General features: G+C 38.2%; 1 pseudogene; it reads left to right on the plus strand.

Annotated features, from left to right (window-relative positions):
* The first annotated feature begins 1,909 nt into the window (after positions 1–1,909).
* LOC118921256 (olfactory receptor 7G3-like) lies at positions 1,910–2,876 on the plus strand (annotated as a pseudogene).
* The last annotated feature ends 19,388 nt before the right edge of the window (positions 2,877–22,264 follow it).

The raw sequence follows: 22,264 nt of genomic DNA on the forward strand, positions 1-22,264 counted from the left end.
ACTTGAATGATTCATAATAAAAATAAATACATGTGTTTAGGATCAAGAAATATTTTTAAATTTCTCATGCTGTAGGATTTCTGTCATATGTGTTTTTTCTCCTGTAGGTTTTTGTTATTTGTGTTCATTCCAATATCTAATTATTTTGGTTATTTAATTCATTTAAATTGCTGTGTATTTCATCCCATGTCCTTGCCAGATTAATAATGACATCACCGATGTTTCCTTCATTCCTTTTCTACATCATAAAGGTTCCCAACTGGAGTCTCAGTTCTTAATCTCTTCCCTGAAATTTTCAGCTGTCACAGTTGGGATGTTCTTTTTGATTGTTTTTCTTCCACTTGCCGAGCCCATTGCTTTCTTTTGAAGAGTGAAACATTCCTGGGGCTGCTGTTCATGGCAGAAAAGGAGAACCATGACACGAAATGTCAGGGTGGGGGTGCCCTGTGCTGACTGACGAGCTGGATGTGTTTCTATTCATTGCTCATCATTGCAACATCCCCGTAAGGTCTGATGAGGGTTCCCGTTACACAAGTGACAACACGAGGCCTCTGCAGAGACAATGCTCCCAGTTCACAAAGCATGTGCTGATCTGGACTGAGCTCACTGTTTGAGTTCAAGTAATTCTCCAAATGATAAGGGCTGTGATGGTCACTGCAGGCTCCCCAGGAGAGCGAGGACCACGGCTTCAAAGAGACCATCCTGTAGGTCACTCGATTAGCTTGTAAATAGCATGTATTTCTGCATTATCTTGTCTTGGTCTTCTGAGGACCAGCAGATTGTTCTTATTTTCCTATATGCCAATACAGTTCATTCATTCTCAGATTTAACTGCTTTTCTTAACGATATGACACTGTCACCTTCGGGAAAGACATCCTCTTAGGATGAGACAGAGAATCTCACCAACACAGTGATCTGCTTCTTGTAGAATGAACCACTATGGCAGACGAGGACTGTTTCAACCGGAGCATCTTACGAGCTACAGGTTTATGAGCAGCATTTCTTCTCTTTGCCTGGAGCAGAGCGTATACTTGGATGGATGCCTTGACCTGCTACATGCTACTTCATGGGAGACGTAGACATATCTTACAAGAAATGGGAAATATTTCAGTTATTGTTAAGAATGAAAATGTTAAAAATGTTAATGGAAATTATGAAATCTGTATGATGATAAAGGTTGTTTCTGTGTTATCAGGGGCATTAAGAAAGACTCAAGAGAGTCAACTCAGCAGACAGGTGGTCTAAAGTGAGACACAGTCTTGCTGTGCACCGATGGTAATTCCTGTCTGTGACCTAGCCTCAACTTACCCAAGTGTCCTCATGGGTAAATGGGATCACAGCATGTACCATTGCTTCTGTAATGTGATCAGTCCTACAGATGATTCTGAATAAGGCCAACTATTTGGGACCACTGTTCTAGATGCAGATTTCATAACATTGTTTTTGTCCTTCTGTTTATTTGAAGGTATGGGATATTTCTAAAGGAAATGCCATGTCTTATTCTTGGTGTCAGTCTCAGCACTTGGCACAATGTGTACAATGGATTTGGTGATCTCTAAAAATTTGGGTCAGTAATGGGAAGATAGGAAAGAAATAGTTTGAGAGATGGTGATGGAGGAAGGAATTAGCAGAGGGACAGATATGAATATCCATCTGGGTTCACAATATACATAGAGGGTATTGAATTTTAGATTTAAGCACTGATTCTCAAATATTAGCATGTCTCAAATTCACCTAGAGGGCTTGTTCAAACATACATTTCTGGTCCTCTCCCCTGAGTTTATCCACAAAAAGTCCTCAGTACTTCCAAGAATTTTCATATCTAAAAAGTTCCCAGTTGATGTTGCTGCTGTTAGACAAGGAACTATTTTTTTTTCACTACCTCTTTTATAACAGGTTCATCAACAACATGTATCACACAGATGTTCCAGAATTCTGCCTCCTGGGATTGACAGGCAATCCAGAACTACAACCATTCCTCCTTGGGCTGTTCCTGTCCATGTACCTGGTCACTGTCCTGGGGAACCTCCTCATCACCCTGGCTGTCAGCTCTGACCCCCACCTCCACACCCCCATGTACTCCTTCCTCTCCATCCTGTCCCTGGCTGACATCTGTATAAGCACAACCACCATCCCCATGATGCTGCTGAACATCCAAGCACAGAATCAGCACATTAGCTACATTGGCTGCACTGCACAGATTGGTTTTGTCCTATTTTTTGCTAGATTTGAAAACTGTCTCCTTGCAGCAATGGCCTATGACCATTATGTGGCCATCTGCCATCCACTGATGTACACTGTCATCATGACCCCCCGGCTCTGCGCCCTGCTGATTCTGCTCTCTCTGCTCCTTAGCATCACGGATGCTCTGCTCCACAGTCTGATGGTGCTGAGGCTGTCCTTCTGCAGAGACCTGAAAATTCCCCATTTCTTCTGTGAACTTGCTCAGGTCATCAAGCTCTGATACCCTAATCAATAACTTCCCGATATATTTTTTAGGCAGCCAATTTGGGGGTGTCCCTGTATCTGGGATCATTTTCTCTTACACTCAAATTATCTCTTCCATTTTGAGAATGCCCTCGGTGGAGGGTAAGTGTAAAGCCTTTTGCACCTGTGGGTCTCACCTCTTAGTTGTCTCCCTGTTCTATGGGACAGCTTTTGGGCTGTACATTAGCTCTTCATTTATTAACTCTTCCAGGAAGGCTTCAGTGGCCTCAATGATGTACACTGTGGTTCCCCAGATGATGAACCCCTTCATCTACAGCCTGAGGAACAGGGACATGAAGGAAGCCTTCAGGAAAATAATTAGTAGGGTACATATGTCTTTTATGATGTCACCTGCTTTGGGCTTGTTTTCCTTGGATGAGTCAAAGTGACAAGATTCTTTACATAGCAACATGCCTGATTTTCCACCACCATGTGGCCCGAAGACGATCAGATCACATGATGGCCACGTGCATCTCAACATGGGCTTGAAATGTGCTGATACTTTTTGCCAGCTACAGGATGTTTGAGAATGTCTTCAGTTTTCTTAACTCAATTTCTTTGCTCTGGACCCATACAACCAAATTTGAGTCAGGGGTTCTAGTTTTAGTGACTTTTTTGTAGATTAGCCCCCAAACACGGATCATTGTAGAAGGTGGTTAGGGTAGGGAAAGCTTTGAAGCAAGGCTGTGGTCGTTTCTAGAGACTAGCTTTTGTCTGATCTGTGGTTACGACCATGCTGGTTGCATCCCAGACTTAGGCATACAGTGGGTCACAGTAGCTAACCTTTCTAACCCCAATTTAGTACTCAGACTAGTCATTTGTAAAACATACCCTTCCAAGGCTACTTTAGCCTCCACTATACAAATTTCATTAACTATAAAGTTGATATAATTAGATTTTCCTGGTGGTTTGAAATGATAGTGCAATATTTGAGACTCATCAGTGGAAAGCAGATACAGGTGTCATTCATGGACATAATGCCCAGAGGCAGAAAACCTGATTGTCCTTCCCTCGGTCAGTTGATACTAGATCTGACCACAGAGTCAACAGAAGACATATGTGTCATAGGTTGGATGGTGGTCTTCAAAATATATGGCCACATCCCAATTCTCCTTAATATGATTTAATATTAATATCATATAAATATTAATTTGTATCATCAGGGTGAGTGGTACTTATTTAGAAAAATGTGTCATTTCAGTGGAACACGTTCAGCTGGATCTTCAGGAGGGACAGACAGTAAATGTAATCACACATATCCTTATAACATAGACAGATATGCAGCCAGGCCCAGAGAAAAGGCAGGAGCAATGTAACCGTGAAGAGAAACTGGGTTGATGCAACCAACATTTAATTGCCAGTATTGTGGAGTTTTGCCATACGATAATGTCATTTTTATAACTTTTTACTTATTTTATTGCTTTTACATGTATATATACACAATGTGTTACAAAGGTTTACTTCTTTTTGACCTTATTAAAGTTTCAACTTAATGAATTAATATCACTAATTGGGTGTTATGCTCCTCACTGAAGTTCTGAGAATTCAACCATGTTGCTGGATTTAGTAGATATTTGTTCATTTTCCATACTCTCTATTAACATTATATATGGTTACAATAAAAAAGACAGGTTTTATGGTGTTGATGAATATTTGGCAAATATTTTTACCTCTTATGAATAAAGTCGTTTGAATAGTCTCTTCTATATCTCCTGTCATAAATCAGAGATGATTTTATAGTTGGAATGGAATTACTGGCTATTGGGATGTACCTTTCCTCCTTTTGTAGTTTCAAAGAGGGTTTCTAAGCATTTGGACCAAGTTACCCTCACATTATATGGTCCTGCTATTCTACATCATCACAAGAACATTTTCATTCACTCTGATAAAGGGCTCTAAAATATCATTAAATTAATTTATATTTCTGTTATTTTTAGAGTAAGCATTTTCATAACTTGTGGGCCATTTATTTTCCCCCTTGTGTGAAAGCCATGCCTGTGATATTTCCATTGAAATCCATGTCTATGATATTTCCATGGAGATGTTTATGTCTTTCTTATTAATTCATGTGTTATTTATTCAATTGCTTAGCCATCCTTTATGAGTTTATGCATTGCAAGTCTATACTTTATGTGAGTGGCTCATTTTCCATGTCCTTTATGTACAATGTTTGTAATGCATTATTGTGATGAGTTTTGAAATAGTTTTATGTGTCAACATTTTCCATGATAATTGGTGTTCAGAAGGTCATGATGTTGAAATCCCTACTTACTTCAGTCTAAAGGACTGGTTCTTTGCCTTTTCCATTTGAGGCATGAAGGTCAAATTAATTTTTATTTTTGATGTGAGATAGGAATCCAAATTGGTTTTTACATTTGAGAGCTTTTTATTAAACCTCCCATCCATTCACTCTAATGCCAGTTGGTAATAAGTACACTGCTCATGTATGCATTTATAATTTTCCAGACGCTGTTCTCAGAATAGGCCAGCTTCCCTGCACCAAATGCTATGTCTTAATTATTGTATCACATCAGTCGGTTAAACCTAAATTTATTACATCAACAAACAAGTCACATTTTTATTTTTGGTTATTACCACAATGACACATTTCATCACAGGTTACCCACTTCTATAATAATTGCAACATTATTGAGTATAAACCCTGTAATTTTTATTTATATCCCATAAAGTTGGAAATATAGATATATAGTTTGAAGCTATGAGTATGAACTTGAGAAACATCGGTAATGGAATTCTTAAAAGGAGTGAAATAACTGTTCATATTAGTTCATACTGATTACAGAGCATATATCAGAATCTCCTCAGAGAGTGATACTCATCAATGTGGTAGAACAGTAGGCCCTTTCTCTTACCTCCCCATAGTAACAATAAATGGACCATCCATGGATTCTTTATTTTTTTTTTTGTAGATAATTATTTTTTATTGAAGGGTAGTTGACACACAGTATTACATTACATTAGTTTCAGGTGTACAACACAGTGATTCAACATTTATATACATGATAATTCTAGGTAACAGCTATCACCATACCAAGTTGTTACAATATTTTGACTATATTCCTTATGCTATACATTACATCCTGGTTACTTATTTATTTTACAATTGGAAGTGTGTACTTTTCTTTTTTTGTGTGTGAGGACATCTCTCATATTTATTGATCAAATGGTTGTTAACAACAATAAAATTCTTTACAGGGGAGTCAAAGCTCAATGCACAATCATTAATGAACCCAAGCCTAATTTTTGTCAGTCTCCAAACTTCTGGAGCATAACAAACAAGTTCTTACATGGAGAACAAATTATAACATAGTGAATAAGTTACATGGTGAACAGTACAAGGGCAGTCATCACAGAAACTTTTGGTTTTACTCATGCATTATGAACTAAAAACAGTCAGTTCAAATATGAATACACATTTGATTTTTATACTTGATTTATATGTGGATACCACATTTCTCGATTTATTGTTATTATTTTTAATAAAATGCTGAATTGGTAGGTAGATACAAGCTAAAGGTAGAAAACATACTTAAGTGTTGTAAGAGAGCAAAGGTAGATGATCAGGTGTGTGCCTGTAGACTATGTGTTAATCCAAGCTAGACAAGGGCAATTAAACATCCACGTATGCAGAAGATTTCTCTCAGAACAGGGGGAGTGAGGTTCTAAGCCTCACCTCTGTTGATCCCCAATTTCTCACCTAATGGTCCCCCTGCGACTGTGCCTCTCTTAGGGTTGTTCCTTCCTTGAGGAATCTTACCCATCTCTGGCTAACCAGTCTTCTTCCGGGGCCATACAGGGAAATGTTAAGTTGGTAAGTGAGAGAGAAGCCTTATTGTTTGAAAAGGTTAGCTTTTTACTTCTTTGCATATTTATGCCCTGTAGCTTCTATGCCCACCATTTGCCTTGAGGTATCTTTACCACTTGGAAAAATTATGATACTCAGTAAATTTGATATGAGGCACGAATTCTATGTAAGGGTTGTAATTAGGAAGGAAGAATAAAAGCTATAGAAGTAGCAGGCAGAAGGAAACATGGGAAGATTGATTATTTCTTTGACCTATCTTCTTGTAGAGTAACTTCAGCATGTATAGGTTTTAAACTACTAATTAAATTGCACACACACATTAACATAATAGGAGTATAGTTACATAACCAAAGCATAATTGTAATTACCAACCATCTCCAGTGAAACCAAGAAAACAAGTTAGGCACCTTAGGCATTTGTGAAAACTTATCTATGATATGGTGGATATTGTCCAACTGAACTTGAACAGTCTGAGAGAAATCAGACATATTAAAACAACCCATTCCTGGGGAATGTTCACATCCCATATGTTCTTTTAACAGTAAATAGTCTGTAGTTGTAAGATTTTGGAGCGCTACAATTTGCACTTCTCCTAATTCTTGGTTGAGTTCCAACAGTATTGATCCAGTCAAGTTTGTTGTTTTACTGTATGCACAGGCCAGTTTAGATATCTCCTTCTTCATTTCCATGGCAAGCCCAGGAACTGGTGGAATGAGTGCATCTACAGCTGTAGCAGTGCGTGGATCTTTTTTGGGGGTTTTTGATGATCATCTTCGGGCATGAGTCTTCCAGAGAGTGCTGATATTGGAAGTTCTTTTTCATATCGTATCTTAGTTCATTTTCGGGGTAGCCCAACTATTCTTTGATCCTCTGTATAAACACAAACAGACCCTTTGCCTACACTTTTATATGCACTTTATACCCTTTTGTAGGAATCATTGCAAGTCTCCACACAGAAACTGCCCTTTTTTTTTTAGTATCATTAATCTACACTTAAATGAAGAATATTATCTTTACTAGGCTCTCCCATATACCAGGTCCCTCCTATAAACCCCTTTACAGTCAATGTCCATCAGCATAGCAAATGTTGCAGAATCACTACTTGCCATCTCTGTGTTGTACAGCCCTCCCCTTTCTCCCACCCCCCATTCATGCTAATCTTAATACCCCCCTTATTCTCCCCACCTTATCCCTCCCTACCCACCCATCCTCCAAAGTCCCTTTCCCTCTGGTACCTGTTAGTAAATTCTTGAGTTCTGTGATTCTGCTGCTGTTTTGTTCCTTCAGTTTTTCCTTTGTTCTTATACTCCACAGATGAGTGAAATCACTTGGTATTTCTCTTTCTCCACTTGGCTTGTTTCACTGAGCATAATACCCTCCAGCTCCATCCATGTTGCTGCAAATGGTAGGATTTGCCCTTTTCTTATGGCTGAGTAGTATTCCATTGTGTATATGTACCACGTCTTCTTTATCCATTCATCTATCAATGGACATTTAGGTTGCTTCCAATTCTTGGCTATTGTAAAAAGTGCTGCAATAAACATAGGGGTGCATTGGTCTTTCTCATACTTGATTGCTGCATTCTTAGGGTAAATTCCTAGGAGTGCAAATCCTGGGTCAAATGGTAAGTCTGTTTTGAGCATTTTGATGTACCTCCATATAGCTATCCAAAGTGGTTGAACTAATTTACATTCCCACCAGCAGTGTAGGAGGGTTCCCCTTTCTCCACAGCCTTGAAAACATTTGTTGTTGTTTGTCTTTCGGATGGCAGCCATCCTTACTGGTGTGAGGTGATACCTCATTGTAGTTTTAATTTACATTTCTCTGATAATTAGCGTTGTGGAGCATCTTTTCATGTGTCTGTTGGCCATCTGTATTTCTGTTTTAGAGAACTGTCTGTTCAGTTCCTCTGCCCATTTTAAATTGGGTTATTTGTTTTTTGTTTGTTGAGGCATGTGAGCTCTTTATATATTCTGGACGTCAAGCCTTTATCGGATCTGTCATTTTCAAATATATTCTCCCATACTGTAGGGTTCCTTTTTGTTCTATTGATGGTGTCTTTTGCTGTACAGAACTTTTCAGCTTAATATAGTGCCCCTTATTCATTCTGCTGTTGTTTTTCTTGCCCAGGGAGATATGTTCAAGAAGAGGTCACTCATGTTTATGTCTAAGAGGTTTTTGCCTATGTTTTCTTCCAAGAGTTTAATGGTTTCATGACTTACATTCAGGTCTTTGATCCATTTTGAGTTTACTTTTGTATATGGAGTTAGACAATGGTCCAGTTTCATTCTCCTACATGTAGCTGTGCAGTTTTGCCAGCACCATCTGTTGAAGAGACTGTCCTTTCCCCATTGTATGTCCATGGCTTCTTTATCAAATATTAATTAACCATATATGTCTGGGTTAATGTTTGGATTCTCTAGTCTGTTCCAGTAGTCTGTGGCTCTGTTCTTGTGCCAGTACAAAACTGTCTTGATTACTATGGCTTTAGAGTAGAGTTTGAAGTTGGGGAGTGAGATCCCCCCTACCTTATTCTTCTTTCTCAACATTGCTTTGGCTATTGGGGGTTTTTGGTGTTTCCATATGAATTTTTGAATTATTTGTTCCAGTTCATTGAAGAATGTTGATGGTAGTTTCATAGGGATTGCATCAAATCTGTATATTGCTTTGGGTAGGATAGCCATTTTGACGATATTAATTCTTCCTAGCCACAAGCATGGGATGAGTTTCTGTCTGTTAGTTTCCCCTTTAATTTCTCTTAGGAGTGACTTGTAGTTTTCGAGTATAAGTATTTCACTTCGTTGGTTAGGTTTATACCTATGTATTTTTTTTTTGATGCAATTGTGAATGGAGTTTTTTTTCTGATTTCTCTTTCTGTTGGTTCATTTTTAGTGTATAGGAAAGCCACATATTTCTTTGTGTTGATATTGTATTCTGTAACTTTGCTGTATTCCGATATCAGTTCTAGTAGTTTTGGGGTGGAGTCTTTAGGGTTCTTATGCACAGTATCATGTCATCTGCAAACAGCGACAGATTAACTTCTTCTTTACCAATCTGGATTCCTTTTATTTTCTTGTTTTGTCTGATTGCCATGGCTAGGACCTCCAGTACTATGTTAAATAACAGTGGGGAGAGTGGGTATCCCTGTCTTGTTACTGATCTCTGAGGAAATGCTTTCAGATTCTCGCTGTTCAATATAAAGTTGTCTGTGGGTTTATCATAAATGGCCTTTATTATGTTGAGGTACTTGCCATCTATTCCCATTTTGCTGAGAGTTTTTATCATGAATGGATGTTGAACTTTGTCAAATGCTTTTTCAGCATCTATGGAGATGATCATGTGGTTTTTGTCTTTCTTTTTGTTGATGTGGTGGATGATGTTGATGGACTTTCGAATGTTGTGCCATCCTTGCATCCCTGGGATGAATCCCACTTGGTCATGGTGTATGATCCTTTTGATGTATTTTTGAACTCAGTTTGTAATTTTTTTTTAGTATTTTTGCATCTACGTTCATCAGGGTTATTGGTCTGTAGTTTTCTTTTTTGGTGGAGTCTTTGCCTGGTTTTGGTATTAGGGTGATGTTAACTTCATAGAATGACTTTGGGAGTATCCCCTCCTCCTCTATTTTTTGGTAAACTTTAAGGAGAATGGGTTTTATGACTTCCCTGTGTGACTGATAAAATTCCGAGGTTTTATTCTTCTCAATTTTATTTATTTCTTCTCTGATCTTTATTTTCTCTCTGCTTCTGCTGACCGTAGGCCTCATTTGTTCTTCTTTTTCCAATTTCGATAATTGTGACATTAGACCATTCATTTGGGATTGTTCTTCCTTTTTTAAATATGCTTGGATTGCTATATACTTTCCTCTTAAGACTGCTTTTGCTGTGTCCCACAGAAGTTGTGGCTCAGTGTTGTTGTTTTCATTTGTTTCCATATATTGCTGGATCTCCATTTTGATTTGGTCATTGTTCCACTGATTATTTAGGAGCGTGTTGTTAAGCCTCCATGTGTTTGTGAGCCTCTTTGCTTTCTTTGTACAGTTTATTTCTAGTTTTATGCCTTTGTGGTCTGAAAAGTTGGTTGGTAGGATTTCAATATTTTAGAATTTACTGAGGCTCTTTTTGTGGCCTAGTATGTGGTCTATTCTGGAGAATATTCCATGTGCACTTGAAAAGATTGTATTTTATGTTGCTTTTGGATGTAGAGTCCTATAGATGTCTATTAGGTCCATCTGCTCTACTGTGTTGTTCAGTGCTTCCATGTCCTTACTTATTTTCTGCCCAGTGGATGTATTCTTTGGGGTGAGTAGTGTGTTGAAGTCTCCTAGAATGAATGCATTGCTGTCTATTTCCTCCTTTAGTTCTGTTAGTATTTGTTTCACATATGCTGGTGCTCCTGTGTTGGTGCATATATATTTAGAATGGTTATATCCTCTTGTTGGACTGAGCCATTTATCCTTAGGTTGTGTCGTTCTTTATCTCTTGTTACTTTCTTTGTTTTGAAGTTTATTTTTTCTGATATTAGTACTGCAACCCCGGCTTTTTCTCGCTGTTGTTTGCCTGAAATATGTTTTTCCAACCCTTGACTTTTAGTCTGTACATGTCTTTGGGTTTGATTTGAGTTTCTTGTAAGCAGCATATAGATGGGCCTTGCTTTTTTATCCAATCTATTACTCTGTGTCTTTGATTGGTGCATTCAGTCCATTATCATTTAGGGTCACTATTGAAAGATAAGTACTTTTGCCATTGCAGGCTTTAAATTCGTGGTTACCAAAGGTTCAAGGTTAGCCTCTTTAGTATCTTACTGCCTAACTTAGCTTGCTTATTGAGCTGTTATATACACTGGAGATTCTTTTCTTCTCTCCCTTCTTATTCCTCCTCCTGGATTCTTCATATGTTGGGTGTTTTGTGCTGTGCTCTTTCTAGGAATGCTCCCATCTAGAGCAGTCCCTCTAAAATGTCCTGTAGAGGTGGTTTGTGGGAAGCAAATTCCCTCAGCTTTTTTTTGTCTGGGAATTGTTTAATCCCACCATCATATGTGAATGATAGTCGTGCTGTATACAGTATCCTTGGCTCAAGGCCCTTCTGTTTCATTGCATTTAATATATCATGCCATTCTCTTCTGGCCTGTAGGGTTTCTGTCGAGAAGTCTGATGTTAGCCTGATGGGTTTTCCTTTATTTCCTTTATAGGTGACCTTTTTCTCTCTAGCTGCCTTTAAAACCCTTTCCTTGTCCTTGGTCTTTCCATTTTAATTATTATGTGTCTTGGTGTTGTCCTCCTTGGATCCTTTCTGTTGGGGGTTCTGTGTATTTCCCTGGTTTGTTCGATTATTTACTCCCCCAGTTTGGGGAAGTTTTCAGGAATTATTTCTTCTATGATACTTTCCATCCCTTTTCCTCTCTCTTCTTCTTCTTTTACCCCTATAAGACGGATATTGTTCCTTTTAGATTGGTCACACAGTTCTCTTAACATTGTTTCATTCCTGTAAATCCTTTATCGCTATGTCAGCTTCTATGTGTTCCTTTTCTCTGGTTTCAATTCCATCAATGGCCTCTTGCATCCTATCCATTCTGCTTATAAACCCTTTCAGAGTTTGTTTCATTTCTGTAATCTCCTTTCTGGCTTCTGTGATCTCCCTCCGGATTTCATCCCATATCTCTTGTGTATTTTTCTGCATCTCTGTCAGCATGTTTGATTCTTATTTTGAATTCTTTGTCAGGAAGACTGGTTAGGTCTGTCTCCTTCTCTGGTGTTGTCTCTGTGATCTTTGTCTGCTTTTAGTTTTGCCTTTTCATGGTGATAGGAATAGTTTGCAGAGCTGGGACGAGTGATGGCTGGAAAAACTTCCCTTCTTGTTGTTTTGTGGCCCTCCTCGCCTGGGAGAACAGCGACCTCTAGTTGCTTGTTATGGGTAGCTGCACTCGGACAGGGCTTCTGCTTCCTGCCCAGCTGCTATGGAGTTTATCTTTACTGTTGCTGTTGGCGTGGCCTGGCTCGGGCCTCTGCTCCAAAATGGTGGAGTTGCGTTGGAGGGAGAGCATCCCTGAGGCTATTTATCTCCGTAAGGGGCCTCTGAGCTCCCTGCAGCCCAGGGGATTAGGGTGCCCAGAGATCCCAGGATTCTCTACCTCTGGATTAAGTGTCCCGCCCTGCCCCTTTAAGACTTCCAAAAAGCACCCACCAAAACAAAAGGACCACAAAAAATATATATATATTTTTAATTAAAAAAAAAATGGCCACTCATTTTTCTTTATTCTCTGATGCCAGCCTCAGTCATCTGCTTACCAGTCTTGCTGCCCTGTTTCCTTTGTTTTGGGTCCCTATCCCTTTAAGACTTCCAAAAAGCACTCGCCAAAACAAAACAGAAAAAAAAAAATGGCCGCTCGCTTTTCTTATGTCCTCCAGTGCCAGGCCTCCTGTCCCCGCTCACTGTTCTTGCTGCTCTGTTTCCCTAGTAGCCAGTGCCCCCTGCACATGCACTGTGTCTGCGCTCTGGCCAGGATGGCTGGGGCTGGGTGTTCAGCAGTCCTGGGCTCCTTCTCCCTCCTGCTCTGCCTACTCTTCTCCCGCCGGGAGCTGGGGGGAGGGGCGCTCGAGTCCCGTGGGGCTGGGGCTTGTATCTTACCCCCTTGATGAGGCACTGGGTTCTCGCTGGTGTGGATGTGGTCTGGATGTTGTCCTGTGTCCTCTCTTCTTTATTCTAGGAAGAGTTGTCTTTGCTATATTTTCATAGATACATGTGGTTTTGGGAGATTTCTGCTGCTCTACTCACTCTGCCATCTTGACTCCTCCTATCCATTTATTCTTAAGAAGTCATAAAGCTTCTCTACCTTGCAAAGTTCTCATTGTTTAATTCTCAATCCTTCCCCTAACAGAGTTATGAGCAACATGGATTCCATTTATTGTTTTTATTGAAGAATAGTTGATGTACAATCTTATATTGGTTTCAAATAAAAAACACAGTGGTTTAACAGTTGCTCACATTATTAAATCCTCATGCCAACTAGAAGACTTACCATTTGTCAACATAGAAAGATATTTCAGCATCTTTAGCTATACTATCCATGCTATGATACCATCCCTTTTACCAACTTATATTTTTATTAAGAATTTTTGTATCCCTTTATCCCCTTCACTCTCTCCACTCATCCCCTCTCCCCTATGGTAACCACCAGTCACTTTCACCAGCATCTGCTGCTGTTCTTTTTGTTTTATATTGTTTTTAGATTCCAAAAATAAGTGATTTCATATGGTATTTGTCTTTCTCCACCTGGCTTATTTCACTTATCTTATTACCCACTGGATCCACTGATATTTTTGCTAATTGCAGGATTTATTTCTTTTTTTATGGCTGCTTAAATTCCACTTTGTACATGTACCCAATCCTCTTTATCCATTCCTCTATTGATGGACACTTTTATTGCTTCCATACCTTACTATTGTAAATAATATGGCAGTAAACATAGGGGTGCATATATCTTTGAATCAAAGATTTTGTTTTATTCAGGTAATTTTATAGAGGTGGAAATACATGGTCATATGGAACTTCTGTTTTTAGCTCTTTTAGGAAGCATCACACTGCTTTTCACAGGAGTTCTACCAATTTACATTTCTACCAATAGTGCAGGAGGTTTCATATTGTACTACATCCTCACCAAAACTCGTTATTTCTCATCTTTTGTAGAGTGGCAATTCTGACTGGTGTGAGGGATATTTTACTGGGATATTTATTTGCATTTTCTTGTGATTAGTGATTTGGAGCACATATTCATATGCTTGTGGGCCATTTATACATCTGCTTTGGAAGAACGTCTGATTCAGTTCATTTCTTACTAAGATACTTTTCTTTATCTTCTTTAAGTATCACATTATTTTGGATTTATTCCTCTGTCACTGGCTACTATTTCTCTGTCTCCTACAATCATCATCCTCATCTCCCCAGCCTGCACCACAGGAGGGACATTTGGATCAGCATTCAGTCTCTCTCTGTAGCTAACATCACTTCTTTACAATAGCATCCAGCCTCATTGTCTGTATGCCATCAACCCACTAAAGGCTCCCAAACTTATGTCTCCATAAAGCTCCTCTACCTTGATTTCCACAAGTGTACATTCATCTATCCACTGACATCCCGACATAGATGCCACACAGGCATTTTGTACCCAAATCCTGATATTAATATACAAATAGAATATGCACACAGTTTTTCCATCATCATTGATGGCAAATCCCATTCTTCTGCTGCTGAGTACTTTCCTCTTACTGGCACCACCCTTGATCCCTTATTTCTCTTATAACCTGAGCTAAATCTTCCAGAAAACCCTGTTCTTTATATGTCAAAATATATCTAAATCTAGCTGTATCTTATATCTCCACCATTCACAACTTGATTGAAGCCACTAGAAATTTCGAATTGTTCAAAAGCCACCTCACCTAGGCTACCCTTTGTCTGCCTTGTCATCAGTAGGATGTTAATAAAATCTGTCTGACATTAGCTCTTTGATATTCTCTTTAAAGTTTTTTTCCTCTTATCTGTTTTAGCCCATGTTGGCCTCTTATGTTCTGATTATTCTCTTGGTTTTCTGTTTCAGGATTCTTTCTCTCGCTAGGTGTTAACAATTTGATTAACAGATTTTACTTGAATGCACAAGTTTTCTCCTCTCTTCCTTTTTTCTATTGATGTGCTTATGCATCCTTGTCTTACAAGTTCACAATTACACTCACCAATCCCCAGTTCTCTACTCCTGAATTCAGTTTACTGACACTTGTTTGCTCAGTGACACTGAGAATACCACAGATCCAGCTGCTAGATTAGTTCAGTTTTCCCTGAAGTTTTTCTTTTAATATTGGATATCAGTCCATAGTCATGGGTCTAGTCATGCCCATAATTGTGTGTTCATCCTTTTTGTCATAAATAAGGAAGTTCCACTTCCGTGTTCGACATCAGGCATTTAGTCTTTTTCTAGGGTATTTCATTCTCATTACCTGAAAGGGTGTCTTCATAGAGAAAGAAGTAAATCTGTAGAGCTCTGTGGCTCCAGGCCACCTACCACTTATGTTTCAGTTCTTTTGCTTGTACATGGAAACTTTTTTAATATAGTTTGGTTATATATTTGCCTTTTTTATCTATTAGTCATGCATTTGAAGTGAATGGGATTAAGATGCAGAAGAATGACATAACCACATAATTTTGCCAAAAATTTACTTCCAGTAAAATATCTGGATAAATATCGATTAAGAAAGCTCATATAGAAATAGATAAAATGTAAAGCAAACTGTTGAACAAAAGAAAGTGCTGAAATCCATAAAGAAAAATGTGTTTTTTATTTTGCTATTATTAATGTGCAATTACATGAGCAATATTATGGTTACTAGACTCCCCCTATTATCAAGTCCCCACCACATACCCCATTATGGTCACTGTCCATCAGCATAGTAAGATGCTATAGAATCATTACTGGTCTTCTCTGTGTTATACTGCCTGCCCCATATTCCCCCACCCTCACCATTACATTATGTGTTCTAAGCATAATACCTTTTTCTTCCTTATCCCTCTCTTCCCACCCATCTTCTCCAGTCCCTTTCCCTTTGGTAACTGTTAGTCCATTCTTGGGTTCTATGAGTCTGGTGCTGTTTTGTTCCTTCAGTTTTTGCTTTGTTCTTATACTCCATAGATCAGTGAAATCATTTGATACTTGTCTTTTTCCACCTGGCTCATTTCACTGAGCATAATGCCCTCTAGCTCCATCTTTGTTGTTGCAAATGGTAGGGTTTTTTTTCTTCTTATGGCTGAATAATATTCCATTGTGTATACATATCACATCTTCTTTATCCATTCGTGTACTGATGGACACTTAGATTGCTTCCATTTCTTGGCTAATGTAAATAGTGCTGCAATAAATATATGGGTGCATATGTCTTTTTCAGACTGGGCTGCTGCATTCTTAGGGTAAATTCCTAAGAGTGTAATTCCTGGGTCAAATGTTATTTCCATTCTGAGTTTTTTGAGGAATCTCCATACTGCTTTCCATAATTGTTGGTCTAGTTTATATTTCCACCAGCAGTGTAGGAGGTGTAGGAGGTGCACTGCATGAGGTAGCCTCAAGGCTGCATTGCTAGTGAGGACGATGGAGCATCTGCAGCTCCTGAGAGTTCCCAACCTGCTGGGATGAGGTCAGGCCAGGGAGGTACTGTCCACCTGCCCTCCAGCCTGAGAAGAGAGCTCTGTGTGATCTTTACCCCTCTAGCACCCCTCTCATGGCTGGGAAGTCCTTCAAACTGCCTGCTTTGCTTTTGTCTCAGAGGTCTGATAGTGCATGCTCATTCTCCACAAGTCACTGGAATCTCATAATGCTGCTATGAACATGGATTGACAAACACCTGTCCAAGTCCCTGCTTTTGTTTCTACTGGGAGTACATCGAGAAGTGGAATAGCATGCTCATATGATGATTCTATGTTTAATTTTTCAGCAAATATCATATTTTTTCTACATAAGATCATATACAAAGGTAATACAGAAAAATAAACTGGTAAAGGCATGGACACATTAAGTTCACTAATAATGAAAAGTTTGTAATGACTGTTTTTCCTGTAGAATAAAGATGCTTCTGAATAGGCAATGGATCAATGACCAAGTAAAAACAGAGACCAAGCAATATGTGGAGGCAAATGAAAACAACTCAACAGCCCAAAACCTGTAGGATTAAGAAAAGGCAGTTATAAGAGGCAAGTAGATAGCACTACAGGCATATCTCAAGAAACAAGAACAATCCTAAATTAACAGTCTAAGCTCACAATTAGTGAAACAAGAAAAAGAAGAACAAATCAGGCCCAAAGTCAGGAGAAGGACGGACATAGTAAGAGTAGAGCAGAAATAAATAAAATTAAGAGGAATACAACAATAGGAAAAATCAATGAAACCAGGAGCTGGTTCTTTGTGAAAATAAACAAAACAGATAAACTCTTTGCCATACTTAACAAGAAAAAAAGAGAGTATACACAAATAAACAGAATCAGAAATGAAAAGGAAAAATTACAATGGACACCACAGACATACAAAGAATTATTAGAGAATACTATGAAAAATTGTATGCCATCTCCATAGATTCAGAAAAGGCATTTGACAAAATTGAACATCCATTCATGATTAAAGTTCTCAAGAAAATGGGTATAGAGGGCAAGTACTTCAACATGATAAAGGTCATTTATGACAAACCCACAGCCAACAGCATACTTAACAGCAAGAAGCTGAAAGCTTTTCACCTAAGATTGGGAACAAGACAGGGATGACCACTCTCCCCACTTCTATTCAACAAAGTTTTGAAAGTCCTAGCCACTGAAATCAGACAACACAAAGAAATACAAGGCATCCAGACTGGTAAAGAAGTCAAACTGTCACTATTTGCAGACAACATGATACTGTACATAAGAAACCCTAAGGAATCCACTCCAAAACCACTATCAGAATTCAGCAAAGTTGCAGGATACAAAATCAATACACAGAAATCTGCTGCTTTCCTGTATACTAATGACGAATTAGCAGAAAGGATAATCAGGAAAACAAATCCATTCACAATTGCATCAAAAAGAATAAAATACCTAGGAATAAACCTAACCAAGGAAGTGAAAGACTGATACCCTGAAAACTACAAGAGACTCTTAAGAGAAATTAAAGAGAAAACTAATAAATAGAAATTCATCCCATGCTCTTGGGAAGGAAGAATTAATATTGTCAAATTGGCCATCCTGCCTAATGCAAGCTACAGATTCAAAGCAATCCCTATCAAAATACTAACAGCATTCTTCAGGGAGCTGGAACAAATGGTTCTAAAATTCATATGGAACCATAAAAGAGCTCGAATAGCCAAGCAATCCTGAGAAGGAAGAATAAAGCAGGGAGGATCTCACTTCCCAACTTCAAGCTCTACTACAAACCCACATTAATCAAGACAATTTGGTACTGGCACAAGAACAGACCCACAGACCAGTGGAACAGAATAGAAAGCCCAGATATTAACCCAAATATATATGGTCAATTAATATATGATAAAGAAGCCATGGACATACAATGGGGAAATGACAGCCTCTTCAAAAGCTGGTGTTGGCAAACCTGGACAGCTACATATTAGAGATGAGAAACTCGATCATTGTCTAACCCCATACACAAAAGTAAATTCAAAATGTATCAAAGACCTGAATGTAAGTCCTAAAACCATAAAACCCTTAGAAAAAAAACATAGGCAAAAATCTCTTGGACATAAACATGAGTAACTTCTTCATGAACATATCTTCCCAGGCAAGGGAAACAAAAGCAAAAATGAACAAGTGGGACTATATCAAGCTCAAAAGCTTCTGTACAGCAAAGGACACCATCAATAGAAGAGAAAGGCATCCTACAGTATGGGAGAATATGTTCATAAATGACAGATCCGATAAAGGGTTGACATCCAAAATATATAAAGATCTCACACACCTCAACAAACAAAAAGCAAATAATCCAAAAAAATCTGACAGAGGATCAAATAGATACTTCTCCAAAGAAGAAATTCAGATGGCCAACAGGCACATGAAAAGATGCTCCACATCGCTAATCATCAGAGAAACGCAAATTAAAACCACAATGAGGTATCACCTCTCACCACTTAGGATGGCCAACGTCCAAGAGACAAACAACATCAAATGTTGGCAAGGATGTGGAGAAAGGGGAACCCTCCTACACTGCTGGTGTGTATATAAATTAGTTCAACCATTGTGGAAAACAGTACTGAAGTTTCTCAAAAAACTCAAAATAGAAATACCATTTGACCAAAGGATTCCACTCCTAGGAATTTACCATAAGGATGAAGCAGCCCAGTTTGAAAAAGACATATGCACCCTATATTTATTGCAGCACTGTTTACAATAGCCAAGAAATGGAAGCAACCTAAGTGTCCATCAGTAGATGAATGGATAAAGAAGATGTGGTACATATAGACAGTGGAATATTATTCAGCTATTTGATATTCAGCTATTTGCTATAATAAGAAGCAAACAAATCCTACCATTTGCAACAACATGGATGGAGTGAGAGGGTATTATGCTCAGTGAAATAAACAAGGTGGAAAAAAGGAAGTATCAAATGATTTCACTCATCTGTGGAGTATAAGAACAAAGAAAAAACTGAAGGAAGAAAACAGCAGCAGACTCACAAAACCCAAGAATGTACTAACAGTTACCAGAGGGAAAGGAATTGAGGAGGAAGGGAGGAATAAGGAAGGAAAAGAGGCATTATGATTAGTCCACATAATATAGGGGTGTGTGGGGGGTAGATTGTACAACACAGAGAAGACAAGTAGTGATATTATAGCATCTTACTGTGCTGATGGACAGTGACTGTAATGGGGTATGTGGTGGGTACTTGATAATGGGGGTAATCTAGTAACCACAGTGTTGCTCATGTAATTGTAGATTAATGATACATAAAAAGTAAAAAAAAATTATATTCCAACAAACTGGACAACCTAGAAGAAAAGGACAGTTTTCTAGAAAAATACAACCTTCCAAGACTGATCCAGGAAGAAACAGTAAATCTGAACAGACAAATTACCAGCAATGAATTTGAATTGGTGATCAAAACACTACCTAGGAACAAAACTGCCATACCAAATGTGTTCACTGATAAATTTTATCAAACATCTAAAGAAGAGCCATCCTACTTAAAATGCTCCAAAAAGTAGAAGAGGGAATACTTTCAAACTATTTCTATGAGGCCAGCATCACTCTAGTATGAAAACCAAAGACACCACAATAAAAGAAAACTACAAAACAGTATCTATGATGAACACAGATGCAAAAATACTCAGCAAAATATCAGAAAACCAAATTAAAAAAACACATCACAAAGATCATCTATCATAACCAAGTGAGATTTATTCCAGGGATACAATGATGGTACAATATTTGTAAATCAATCAAAATCATACAACACATTAAGAGTCAGAAGGACAAAAATCACATGATCAACTCAGTGAATGCTGTAAAAGCATTGGAAACAATTCAACATCCATTCATGATAAAAACTGTCAACAAAATGGTTATAGAGGGCAAGTACCTCAACACAATAAAGGCCATATATGACAAACCCATAGCCAACATCATACTTAACAGTGAGAGGATGAAAGCTTTTCCTGTAAGATTGGGGAACAAGACAATGATGCCCACTCTCAATAGCTTTATTCAATACAGTAATGAAGACTCTAGCCAGGCAATCAGACAACACCAGGAAATAAAAGGCATCCAAATTGGCAAGGAAGAATTTAAACTGACACTGTTTGTAAAGGACATGTATTATACATAGAAGCCTTAAAGACTCCACCAAAGAACTATCAGAAGTAATAACTTAATTCAGCAAAGTTGCAGGATACAAAATTAATACACAGAAATCTGTTGCTTTCCTATATACTAATGATGAACTAACAGAGAGAAATCAGGTAAACAACTCCATTTGCAATTGCATCAAAAAGAATTAAGTATCTAGGAATAAACTTAACAAAGGAAGTGAAAGACCAATTCTCTGAAAACTACAAGATAGTAGTGAGAGAAATTAGATACCAATAAATGGAAACACATCCCATGCTCATGGATAGGAAGAATTAATATTGTCAAAATGGCCATCCTGCCTAAAGCAATCTAAAGATTCAATGCAATCCCTATCAAAATAAAAACAGCATTTTTTAAACGAACAGGAACATATTGTTTTAAATTTCATATGGAAGCACAAAGGGATCCAAATAGCCAAAACAATCCTGAGAAGGAAGAAGAGAGCACGGGAGATTATGCTCCCCGACTTCAAGCTCTACTACAAACCACAGTAATCAAGACAATTTGATACTGGCACAAGAACAGACCCAGAGATCAATGGAACAGAATAGAGGTCCATGATATAAATGCACACATATATGTTCAAATAATATTCAATACAAAATGGGTAAAAAACAGCCTCTTTAAACAACTGGTGCTGGGAAAATGGGACAACTACATGTATGAGAATGAACTGGATTACTGTCTAACTCCATACAGAAAAATAAACTAGAAATGGGTCAAAGACCTGAATGTATGTCATGATATTCTAAAACTCTTAGCATGAAATCTAGGAAAAATCTCTTGAATATTAACATGTGCAAGATTTTCCTGAACATGTCTCCTCAGGCAAGTGATACAAATCAAAATTTAACAAATGGGATTACATCAAACTAAAAACCTTCTGTACAACAAATGATACCATCAGAAGAACAAAAAGACACCCTATGGTATGAGAGAATTTATTCACAAATAATTTATTCAATAAGGGGTTAGCTTCCAAAATACATAAAGAATACACATGTCTCAACAACCAAAACACAAATAACCTGATTAAAGAATGGGCAGAGGTTCTGAACTGCCACTTGTACAGAGAAGAAATTTGGATAGTCAACAGGCCTACTAAAAGATGCTCCATATCATTAATCATCAGGGAAATGAAAATTAATACCACATCACATCAGTTAGGATGGCCAACATCCAAAAGACAAGCAACAACAAATACTGGTGAGGTTGCAGAGAAAGGGGAACCCTCCAACACTGTAGGTGGAATGTAAATTGCTACAACCATTGTGAGAAGCAATATGGAGGTTCCTCAAAAAACCATTTGACCCAGGAATTTCAGTCCTAGGAATTTACCTGAAGAAAACAAGGTACCTTATTCGAAAAGACATATGCAGCACTGTGTTTATTGATGCACTATTTATAATAGCCAAGATATGGAATCAACCTAAGTGTCCATCAATAGATGACTGGATAATGAAGATGTGGTACAAAGACACAATGTAATAACATCGAGCCATAAAAAGAAAATAAATCCTGCCATTTGCAACAACATGGTTGGAGCTACAGGGTATTATATTTAGTGAAATTAGCCAGGCAAAGAAAGACA

The sequence above is a fragment of the Manis pentadactyla genome, chromosome 12, assembly GCF_030020395.1.
Source record: "Manis pentadactyla isolate mManPen7 chromosome 12, mManPen7.hap1, whole genome shotgun sequence".
Classification (NCBI taxonomy): domain Eukaryota; kingdom Metazoa; phylum Chordata; class Mammalia; order Pholidota; family Manidae; genus Manis; species Manis pentadactyla.